The sequence below is a fragment of the Bactrocera neohumeralis genome, chromosome 5 (assembly GCF_024586455.1).
Source record: "Bactrocera neohumeralis isolate Rockhampton chromosome 5, APGP_CSIRO_Bneo_wtdbg2-racon-allhic-juicebox.fasta_v2, whole genome shotgun sequence".
NCBI lineage: Eukaryota > Metazoa > Arthropoda > Insecta > Diptera > Tephritidae > Bactrocera > Bactrocera neohumeralis.
This window is the reverse complement of record NC_065922.1, coordinates 58,059,867-58,071,970: the sequence shown is the minus strand read 5'-3', so window position 1 is coordinate 58,071,970 and position 12,104 is coordinate 58,059,867. Positions and strand designations below refer to the sequence as shown.

At 35.8% G+C, this 12,104-nt stretch overlaps 1 pseudogene; it reads right to left on the bottom strand.

The window, feature by feature from the left end:
• Nucleotides 1–3,574: 3,574 nt before the first annotated feature.
• LOC126760835 (small nucleolar RNA U3) lies at nucleotides 3,575–3,775 on the bottom strand (annotated as a pseudogene).
• Between the last annotated feature and the right edge of the window lie 8,329 nt (nucleotides 3,776–12,104).

The window sequence follows — 12,104 nt, the reverse complement described above, 5'->3', positions numbered from 1 at the left end:
TAATATGTGAAAGAAATTGTATATCAATTTGGTTAAAAATTATGTATTTTTCTTTATTTTATTGTAAACAATTTATTTAAAAATCTTACTAATTTAATGCAAAATTCTATATATACTGATTTCACAGTTTGAGTGAAATTATACATATTATTATATTTTAATTCATAAACCACACAGCAGTTTCTATTTTCACAGATGTTCTGTTACTGCTTGAATAGCTAATTGAAAATGTTTCCCTTTTCTTTACCAGCATGAAATGATAATAATTAGGTTGATGGAATGGAAATGAGTTATGAATTTTAAATTCTCCGAATGTATTTTTTTATTTTGTTATACTTGAAAGCCATTGCAAAAATTTTGTGAAATATGTATGTATGTAAAGTGGTGAGTAGTTAGAAATTCTCATATATTAACATTTTACATTTATTTTGCTTAAAAATATTATCCCAACATGTAGCAGGGAATTTTATGGTAGATTTTTTCAACCGTGGGTTGTCGACAATAGAAACGCTGATAATGATTGAATTTATCACAAAATTTTTACATGTTTCAGTTAAAAATGTTGTATAATATTTCAATAGGAGAATGATATAAATATCATATCGATAAGCGAAAAATAAATAACCATCTTATATATTAATTCTTCACACTTCAGTGACTATTAAAAATGAAACTTTATGGCTGAATGTTCATAAAAGACTTCGTTTAACAGAAAATATCAATATTTAAGCACTTCGCATCTCCAGTTATTAGAATAAATTTTAAATATCTCCTAAACCACTTAAGCTACAACAACCAAATTAGCTGAGTACGAATCTCATAAGAACTTCTACCGACACTGTGAAAACGGATAAAATCGGAGAAAAACACCGCTCACTCCACATATAACAGTACTGTTAAAAACTACTAAAAGTGCGATAAATCAGTAACTAAGTAAGCCAAAGACATTAAATTTTACCATAAAGATGACATAAGAGAGTTTAATGGGAACCGGTATGAAAATTGGATGATGGGCGGGCACCGCACACTTTTTGGTGAAATCCCATATCTCGGAACCCGACCAACCGATTTAGACAAACTATAATACAAGGCATTCTATTGACATTCTTACTCTCCGCTGAAAATGGATGAAATCACGCCTACTTCTCATATAGTACAATTTTAAATTTCACTAGATTCGTTCAGTTTCCGGTACACAAATTAAGAAGCAATTAATGTAACGAGATAAAACTTCGCACGAATAATGTCTTTAGTGTGTTCCAGCTTATGAGAAAAAATTATCTTGATCCAATAGAAACTGTTCGAGCCCCTAGGTACCGTATATTTAGACCCCTTTACCTACAGTTGACTTTTGATCGAAAATGTCGGTCAATATCTGATATATAAAACTGAAATTAAGGTATGTCATTTTCTTATAATGGTATGTCTGTATGTAAAAATTGGAATCGGGCCAATACTTCATTTTGCCCTTATATTCTTAGTATGCAGTTTTCGAACTTCGGGGTGACTTTGTAACGCATATTACAGCCAATATGTGAGTGTATTTTTTGCCTAAAATAGATAAAATTGAACTAAAATTATTATTAGCGTTTAGTAACACGAATCTAGTTGTTCGAAAATTTAGTTCAGATTACCATCGATATCACATTAATAATTATATTTCGTTAAAAATACTAGATTGAGGTAAGTTTGTTTAGTGAAATACTCACAGATATGTCAAAATATATGTATGTGAATTTATCATGGAGTACATGTCGTATGAGTGACATTATGTTACATAGACGTAGAATATGTGGAAGGAGTATATCGTCACCTGAAATGCAAAATAACGTAACAACATTTTCGGAAATTTACAGAGGCATGAATGAAACACGAAATAAAATGGAACATGAGTGAAACAAAATTTTAATATTGGTTAAAACTAGTTTATATTTGATCGGAGAACCAGAAAATGTTGAACATATGTAATATTATGTATGTAATTTGAAGTAGTGAAGCGTAATCAATAAGGCATTCAATTTCGAATTTTTTTTGATACGTTATTTTGCATTTCAGGTGACGATATGTAGCATATAACATATGTAGTATGTCACATAAATAAATAGCATGAATGCTTATATTAATTCCATATGAAATTAGAAACATGTTTCTAACTTACATGTAAAAATAAAACTCACATTATGAGTGAATTACCTAACAGAGACTGAATGAAAGCAAACATTTTAACGAGCAGTTAATCACGCAGAACTTAACAGTTCGAGTAGCTTACACTGTTTGTAGTGACAGTTTGAATGCAAAACGTATTGAAAATAAATTGATAGAGTTCGCAGTTACATCGTCGTACCAGTTGTAGCTGTGGAATACATATAGTCCAACCAAAAAAAGGTGCGTGGAGTCCCTACGCGCGGAAGAAGTTATACTTCTTAGTAATATTCAGAAATGCATATCATTTTGTATGAAAGAAAACTAGAACATTTAAATTCCTTATGCACATTTTATAAAGCAAAGTCTAAATGAAGGAATTTTGACTCGGAAAGTAGTTCTGTCTCTTCGTTGCGAAAGGGAATATGCAGCGTAACCATCTCTCTTTTGTACTTCTCGAATTGGGTTGTCATATTATGATTTGTATATCTTATATCATGGTGTTTAGTCTATTTCTTGTATTCATTATTGGCGTTGCATTTGTATTGTGCACAAAACTGGGCCAAAGTAAAATGAATTTTCTTTTTATTTTTCTTTGCAGTTTTTCAATAAATTTAAATAAGTTTCTTAATAAATTTAAATAAATTTAAGTAAATTTACATGTATTTTCATTTATATTTAATTATCAATAAATTTTTTTAAAATTATTTGCCTTAGTTGTCTTTTGTATAGAAATTTGACCGGCGTAGAAGCAAAATGCGAAACAATCATACATATATTATGTCGTTTGCACATTTCTCTGTATGTTTGCGAAGGCAAATGTTCTACAAAAGCATATTTCTATACTTAAACAAAATTATTTGAACCATCGTATATTTCTTACATGCATAACCAAACCATACTTAAGACAACGCTACGAAAGTGTCAATAGTGGTGTTGGTTGTAAGCACATAAAAAGTCACAATGTGAACGCAGGTTCGAATCTCGACGGACTCAGTCTTCACTTTTTGCATTTTAACATCGTAATACTATACTAATAAATATTTTTCTTACTAATAGAAATTAAATTTATCACAGCAATATACCTAATATACATATACATAATATTGCTGTGATAAATTTAATTTCTATTAGTACGAAAAATATTTATTAGTATAGTATACGATGTTAAAAGGCATACATCTTTCTATCCTATCTTGTGTATCTGCACATGCTCATATGAATGTATGTATACGTATGTGCGCGTTCAGAAATTCAAAGAATTCGCACAAAAAAAAGAGAGACGAAAGAAATAAAGTCACATAAAATAGTTAAGAATTCGCAAAAGTTAAAGACAAATGAAAGAAAAATAACGCGCAAGCATACATAAGCATACTGTACTTATTGACCGCATTATTTTTGCGTAAAACCTTGGAATTTATTCATTAAAATCACCACTTAGAAGTCGTTTTATCCGTTGTAAGCGAGCGATTTTCGAAGAAACATCATTTCTAATATGCCACAACACAATATTAGAAATGAAGTTCATAAACCTCACGCTGTCAGATAAAACTATATACCTCGTCATCGCGGGTCGATTTCCAAAAAATTTAAATGAAGACTAACTACAGAAATGATCCTGTAAAGTATTTCAACCAAAATGTACGCAAAATAGTTGAAAATTCGCAGAAATGAAAGACAAACGAAAGAAAAAGAAGCATAACTTCAATAATGAACAAGCATACAAACATACATATGCGCAGCAGCAGCAAGGAAAGAGGTAACAATCGGCGATCCATTGTATATTTCTTTCATGCATAACCAAACCATTATTAGGACAACGCAATTCAAGTGTCAATGGTGGTGTTGGTGGTAAGCGCTTGAAAAGTTACGACGAGCACGTAGGTTCGAATCCCAACAGAATTTATTTTTAATTGAATATGTCACCAACCAAAAATTGAAGCATTGTTCCACAAAAACAGCAACAGCATAAGCATGGCAACATTGTGTTGTTGGTAGAAAAGCCGAGCTGTGCCGAAAGAAACGAACAAACGATTGCCGATTGTCACCGCTTCGCTTGCTGCTCGAACATCTTCGCAGACAAGGTTGCGTAGATTCATATTGAGCAAGGTTGCGCAACCTGAATCTATCGCAACCTTTTCCGAACTCGTATAAGAAGTATAACTTCAAAAAAGACATTACTCAACTCACCTATTCACCATTTATGGCTCTCATGGTACACTCCAATTTTTTCATGATTTCTGTTCCGTGGTCAATTGGCAACAGTCAAAAGTCTACTTAATTATTTATTCTCTTCTCAAGCATCGAAAATGTCGTGGTGTTTCATGTATCATAAATGACTTTTGGCCTTAAATTATTCATAGCCTTCTCAATAAGTTGCCACTTCAAGTCATATTGTTAATTTTTCCATTCGCTATACATATGTATACTCGTATGTGGTTAATACCTGTTGCAGAATTGTTCTTTACATTTAAAAATATTTAATAATTTAATGTATATATTTAGTAGTAAGGTTTGCGTGGCCAGGAGTGTATATATATATATATTTTATTTATTATATATATATAAGCGATGAGGATAAAGAAGCGAGTTAAAATCCGGGTGACTGTCTCTCTGTAATTTGAGTAAAAATTGAGATATCTTGATACAACTTGGTATTCGGGTCCGTTAGCACAATAAATTACTAGTTCGTTGATGGGCGTAATTGGACCACAAGCCCTCAAAACGCCATTAACCGAAAACATATAAAGTGCTATAACTGAATTAAAAAATAAAATTGTAATTTCGTACAGGAGACCGCAGTAGCAAGGAGAACTTGTGGGCAAAACCTTTTTAAAAAGTGGTCGTGAGAACAACACAACTAGGTACAGGGTATTCGAATTATGCCTTAAGTATGAGTCACCTTATGTTAGAAAATGTTCAAATCCAACAAAAACCCCTTAGATACGGAATATTTGAACCCAAGTATCTAAAATTGTATTTTGATCGAAAGTATCAGTCAATGTGTGAGATATATACTTGAAATTCAGGGATAATACTTCTCTGACTGTGGTTTGTCTGTTTGGGTTAAATCGAGCAAATACATTCCTCAGCCGCCATATACTATATATAAAAATAAGTTGGGTTTTTGTCTGTTCGCAATAGCTGACTAAACCGTTGATTGATATGCAAAATGACCTGAACCACTTTGAAGCTAATCTAAAGAGTATGGTTTGTAAAAATGATGATTTTCAACTGACTTCCGAGCGTGAAGTCAAAAAAGTCATTACTTATTTATAACAGAGAATGTTAAATTTAGTCAGATAATGTTATTTAACATTTAGCTAAGCTGCAACACACTGAAAAGCGCGAGTTATAGCGTGAATAATAACAAAAAAAATATTTCTTTTTGGATACGCCGGGGTACTGGCAAAACCTTTCTTGCAAATTTTATACTTACTAAAATAAGACAATCAGGGAAGATAGCGATAGCAGTTGCTTCGTCAGGAATTGATGCAACCTTTCTAAAGGATGAAAAACTGCTCATTCATCTTTTAAATTTCCGATATACATAAATCTTGAACAGCAATCAATATCTTCTATCCGAAAAAATGGGCCTCTGCTTAAATTTCGGGAAAAAATTTTTCATACTTCAAATTTAAGGAGTAATTATAATATTCTTCTGGATGAGTTTCTAGGCCAAGTAGTCCATACTTTGGAAATTTTAATAGATGCAGTATTCCCTGACATCGATAATTTGCACGAAAAGGAATTTCACCCAGAAATGAAAAAGTCAACGAAATGAACGATTTCATTATTTAAAAAGTTCCCGGAAAAACAAAAAATACATATCGATAGACACCGTAACTGATATCGGAAACGCAGTTAAATTCATTAAACCCTTCTGGCCGGCTACCACTTGAATTGGCTTTAAAAAATTGAATTCCAATTATGCTTTTGAGGAATTTAAGTCCTTCAAGCATGTGCAACGGGACGAAGCTGCTTCTTATGGAACTGAAAGACAATTTAATTGTAGCAACCATTATCACCGGCCCAGCAGCTGATCAACTAGCTCATTTACCGAGGATTTTGATGGCTCCAAGTAATCAATTTATATTACTGCCACAAAATAAATTAACATCAAATATCGTTTAGAGGGAAGCTCTGACTCAAAAAATTATATTTCAAGAGCAGAGAAAGTAAAATATACAGTAAAGACCTTTTTACAAAAATTAAAAAAATAATAAAAATACAAAAAAAAATTTACTTTAATGTTCGTATTTCCGTGTTAATATGCATTATGTAGTATTGAGAAAAAAGATAAAATCAAGTCGATACCGCCATAACTCTCACACACTACATACTATAATGATTTTCGTTTTTCTAACAAACCTTATGTATCTGTCAGTGTATGATTTACATATAGTACATGCATATATTTACAGCCTAATTATTTTAAACCTTATCTCATAATATCGATATTAGATTCAGATACATAAATTCTTACCTATCATATCAGTAATCTTTCCAGTATTCGTTATTTATTTATTAGACCCTCTTCCTTTTCGGATGTGATTTACATTTTAGAGATCTATACTGTAACTACAGAAGTATCAGTCAATATATTGTAAACCGATTAGTAATATGTTAAGTTACTTTACTATTAATGAACCAATTCATTTTAGCCATTTAGTACCATTATTAGTGAACAACTCTTTAGTCTATCATATTTGTTGATTTTAGTATGTAGTATTTAAACTAATAGCAAAGACTTCGAATTTTGTGCATACATGTAAATAGCAGTGAATAATAATCAATAAAAAACTCAATTCTTCTTCTTCTTAATTGGCGTAGACACCGCTTACGCGATTATAGCCGAGTTAACAACAGCGCGCCAGTCGTTTCTCCTTTTCGCTACGTGGCGCCAATTGGATATTCCAAGCGTAGCCAGGTCCTTCTCCACTTGGTCCTTTCAACGGAGTGGAGGTCTTCCTCTTCCTCTGCTTCCCCCGGCGGGTACAGCGTCGAATACTTTCAGAGCTGGAGTGTTTTCGTCCATTCGGACAACATGACCTAGCCAGCGTAGCCGTTGTCTTTTAATTCGCTGAACTATGTCAATGTCGTTGTATATCTCGTACAGCTCATCGTTCCATCGAATGCGATATTCGCCGTGGCCAACGCGCAAAGAACCGTAAATTTTCGCAGAACTTTTCTCTCGAAAACTCGCAACGTCGACTCATCAGTTGTTGACAACGACCAAGCCTCTGCACCATATAGCAGGACGGGAATTATGAGCGACTTATAGAGTTTGGCTTTTGTTCGTCGAGAGAGGACTTTACTTTTCAATTGCCTACTCAGTCCGAAGTAGCACCTGTTGGCAAGAGTTATCCTGCGTTGGATTTCTAGGCTGACATTGTTTGTGGTGTTTACGCTGGTTCCAAGATAGACGAAATTATCTACGACTTCAAAGTTATGACTGTCAACAGTGGCGTGAGAGCCAAGTCGCGAGTGCGACGACTGTTTGTTTGATGACAGGAGATATTTCGTCTTGCCCTCGTTCACTACCAGACCCATTTTCTGTGCTTCCTTGTCCAGGCTGGAGAAAGAAGAACTAACGGCGCGGGTGTTGAGGCCGATGATATCAATATCGTCGGCATACGCCAGCAGCTGTACACTCTTATAGAAGATGGTACCTTCTCTGTTTACTTCTGCAGCTCGTACTATTTTCTCCAGAAGCAGGTACGATAGGGAGTCGCCTTGTCTGAAACCTCGTTTGGTATGGAACGGCTCGGAGAGGTCCTTCCCGATCCTGACGGAGCTTTTGGTGTTGCTCAACGTCAGTTTACACAGCCGTATTAGTTTTGCGGGGATACCAAATTCAGACATCGCGGCATAAAGGCAGCTCCTTTTCGTCCTGTCGAAAGCAGCTTTGAAATCGACGAAGAGGTGGTGTGTGTCGATTCTCCTTTCACGGGTCTTTTCCAAGATTTGGCGCATGGTGAATATCTGGTCGGTTGTTGATTTTCCAGGTCTGAAGCCACACTGATAAGGTCCAATCAGTTTGTTGACGGTGGGCTTTAATCTTTCACACAATACGCTCGATAGAACCTTATATGCGATGTTGAGGAGGCTAATCCCACGGTAGTTGGCGCAGATTGTGGGGTCTCCTTTTTTATGGATTGGGCATAGCACACTTAAATTCCAATCGTTGGGCATGCTTTCGTCCGACCATATTTTACAAAGAAGCTGATGCATGCTCCTTATCAGTTCTTCGCCGCCGTGTTTGAATAGCTCGGCCGGCAATCCGTCGGCCCCTGCCGCTTTGTTGTTCCTTAGGCGGGCAATTGCTATTCGAACTTCTTCATGGTCGGGTAATGGAACGTCTGCTCCATCGTCATCGATTGGGGAATCGGGTTCTCCTTCTCCTGGTGTTGTGCGTTCACTGCCATTCAGCAGGCTGGAGAAGTGTTCCCTCCATAATTTAACTATGCTCTGGGCATCAGTGACTAGATCACCTTTGGGGGTTCTACAAAAGTATGCTCCGGTCTTGAAACCTTCTGTAAGCCGCCGCATTTTTTCGTACAATTTTCGAGCATTACCCCTGTCGGCCAGCTTATCAAGCTCTTCATACTCACGCATTTCGGCCTCTTTCTTTTTCTGTCTGCAGATGCGTCTCGCTTCCTTTTTCAATTCTCGGTATCTATCCCATCCCGCACGTGTTGTGGTCGATCGTAACGTTGCGAGGTAGGCAGCCTGTTTTCTCTCCGCTGCGGTGCGGCACCCCTCGTCGTACCAGTTGTTCTTTTGCACTTTCCGAAAACCAAGGGTTTCGGATGCAGCTGTACGTAAGGAGTTTGAAATGCCGTCCCACAGTTCCCTTATACCGAGTTGTTGATGAGTGCTCTCAGAGAGCAGGAGTGCAAGCCGAGTAGTCTGTTGTGATTGCAGCTTTTCGACGTCGAACCTTCCTTGTGTTTGTTGGTGTGCGTTTTTTGCTGCACAGAGGCGGGTGCGAATCTTGGCTGCAACAAGATAGTGGTCCGAGTCGATGTTAGGACCTCGGAGCGCACGCACATCTAAAACACTGGAGACGTGTCTTCCGTCTATCACAACATGATCGATCTGGTTGGTAGTTTTTCGATCCGGAGACAGCCAGGTAGCTTGATGAATTTTTTTGTGCTGAAATCTAGTACTACAGATAACCATATTTCGAGCCCCGGCGAAGTCGATCAGCCTCAACCCATTTGGGGATGTTTCATCATGGAGGCTGCATTTACCGACCGTAGGGCCAAAGATACCTTCTTTGCCCACCCTGGCGTTAAAGTCGCCAAGCACGATTTTGACATCATGGCGGGGGCATCTCTCATAAGTGCGTTCCAAGCACTCATAAAAGGCATCTTTGGTCACATCGTCCTTTTCATCCGTCGGAGCGTGGGCGCAGATCAGCGATATGTTGAAGAACCTCGCTTTGATGCGGATTGTGACTAGACGTTCATTCACCGGAGTGAATGATAGTACTCGGCGACGGAGTCTCTCTCCCACCACGAATTCCACACCAAACTTGCGGTCCTTTATATGGCCACTGTAGTAAATGTCACAAGGACCTACTCGTCTCTGTCCTTGTCCCGTCCATCGCATTTCTTGGACGGCGGTGATGTCAGCCTTTGTTTTTACGAGGACATCAACCAGCTGGGCAGAGGCACCTTCCCAATTAAGGGACCGGACATTCCAGGTGCATGCCCTTAATTCGTAGTCCTTCTTTCGTTTGCCATGGTCGTCATCAAAGGGGGTCTCTCATCCGAAGCAATTGGTATCTTTTCATTGGGGGCGTTTTTTAAGTGGCGGGTCCCAAACCCAACGCACAACCCTATGTAGGGGATGTTTCACCTTCTCACTTTAGCTCACCTTCGAACGGATGTTCTTAGGCTACCCAGAGGATACTTGGTCAAAGACCGGAAGTCGTGAGCTGCTTGAGTCATATGTAAAAGAATCGTTTCTGACCACTCCCAAGTGAATGGCGATCAGAGAACTTTCCTCACTTGCGTGAACTTCTACACATGACCCCATCCTCAATTATTATATGATAATACGCCGTTTTCCATTTTAGGTGACGATATACACTCTTACGTATGACCTAAATAATGTGAAGATTTTGCAAATACTGTAAGTACGCTGCAACACTATGATCAAATTGTAAATATCAAACAAGGATAAGTTAATCTTTATCTGGTTAATTCGCCTTTTTACGAGGTTTATACTGCAACATATATTATTGTGTTGAAATATTCAATGAAAATCAAAACAAAACTATCGAGTTAATCATTATAAATATATGTATCTTGGGAACGAATTATTTATTTTCTGTTTGTATTTCAAATATTTCCATAACTTCGGGTTCTTTCAATTTTACTGGCTATTTATTTTTGCTTCTTTGTAACGAAATAACTTTACCCCCAAGAAATGATAACAGGTAACATTCCAAATTCCAAAAAAGCTCAATAGCAACAAAAATATCGCCACCTAAATGAATAGCTTAATTCACTAAATTTGTATGGCAACGTTTTCTGATTTATTAATTTAGAAAAATACAATTGTGTCAGAGAAAATTTTAAGCCAAGGATGATATTCAGTTTTTTAAATGGTTCGACAGCAATAGCTTAGGTGCAGTCTAATGAACACTTCGTAACTGTTGGTTCAATTGCCGGCCTAATATGAAATAGCAAACCGATTTGTTAAGCTCAATTAAAATCATGTTGTGATAGAAATGTAAAGTTTGCGAGTTTTAAGATTTCTACATATACTTTCCATTATATAAACGAATTCAAAGAGATACAATATTAGCTATTTACATATGTATTTATTGTTTGTGAGGAAGTATACTTTAATGATAAAATGATCCGATTATGTTCACAATCATCAATTTTATCTTATCCTAATTGTTGATTTTTCTTTGGGCTAAACTTTTACTTTTTAAATTGAATAATCATTTATCGTTAAGCCGCCTCTTGGCTGTGTAAGTAATTCCACAAGTAACAATGTAAATAAATTTATATATTGTGCTTCCTTACCCATATTCTTTCTAAATGTATGAAAGTGAGTATTTATATTATATATACTATTTTACTTGTATTAATGTTAATATATGACGGGAATGTTACTCTTACGCCCTGTAATGTACCATATCTAGATTTGCGGTCGTCTTGTAAATATTTAGATATTACCAAATCTTTTTGTCAAAAATTGATAACGGGAAATGGAAATTAGTCAATCAATAGTATTCACAAATCTGTAAATTGAGCTTTATATAGCTATGTGAGATCACTGTCGTTCTTTTATACCCTGAACAAGAAATATCAAATTTCCCACGAGGCAAACACACAGATGAAAACCTTATATAAGTATATACAAATGATCAGCCATCAATCTAAGCTGATTTGGTCGTGTCCGTCTGTCGGTCTGATCATCTGTGCATACACGAATTAGACCCTCAGTATAAGAGAGTTTAATAAGAAATTTTGCACACGTCCTTTTTTGCCAAGAAAAAGATCATTTATCTGAACCGCCGGTATCGGACCACTACAGAATAATGCTGACCCACAAACGTACCGATCAATATTAATTTATTGTATGAAAATGAATTAATTTAACAAAATTTTGGCTTAAATTATTATTATTATATGATCTTCGAACTTATTATTTACATCGAGCCACCATTCTCAATATAAACTGACTTTTTCTTGTTTTCATTTAAAATTCTAGCAATACAAATAACTGAAATTATATGATTGGAGCATTGCCAAATAATGATTTCTAGAACTTTTCGACATTGAAAAGTGCAAAACTTTGAAGAAGTTTTAACAAATGACTTCATACCAGACGTTGTTATATGTAGAAAGAATACCAACATATGTACATATATTTAAGTATTTTTTATTAGTATATGAATTACAAAAATCAAAGTGGACTTGTAAGCTTTCATTCAT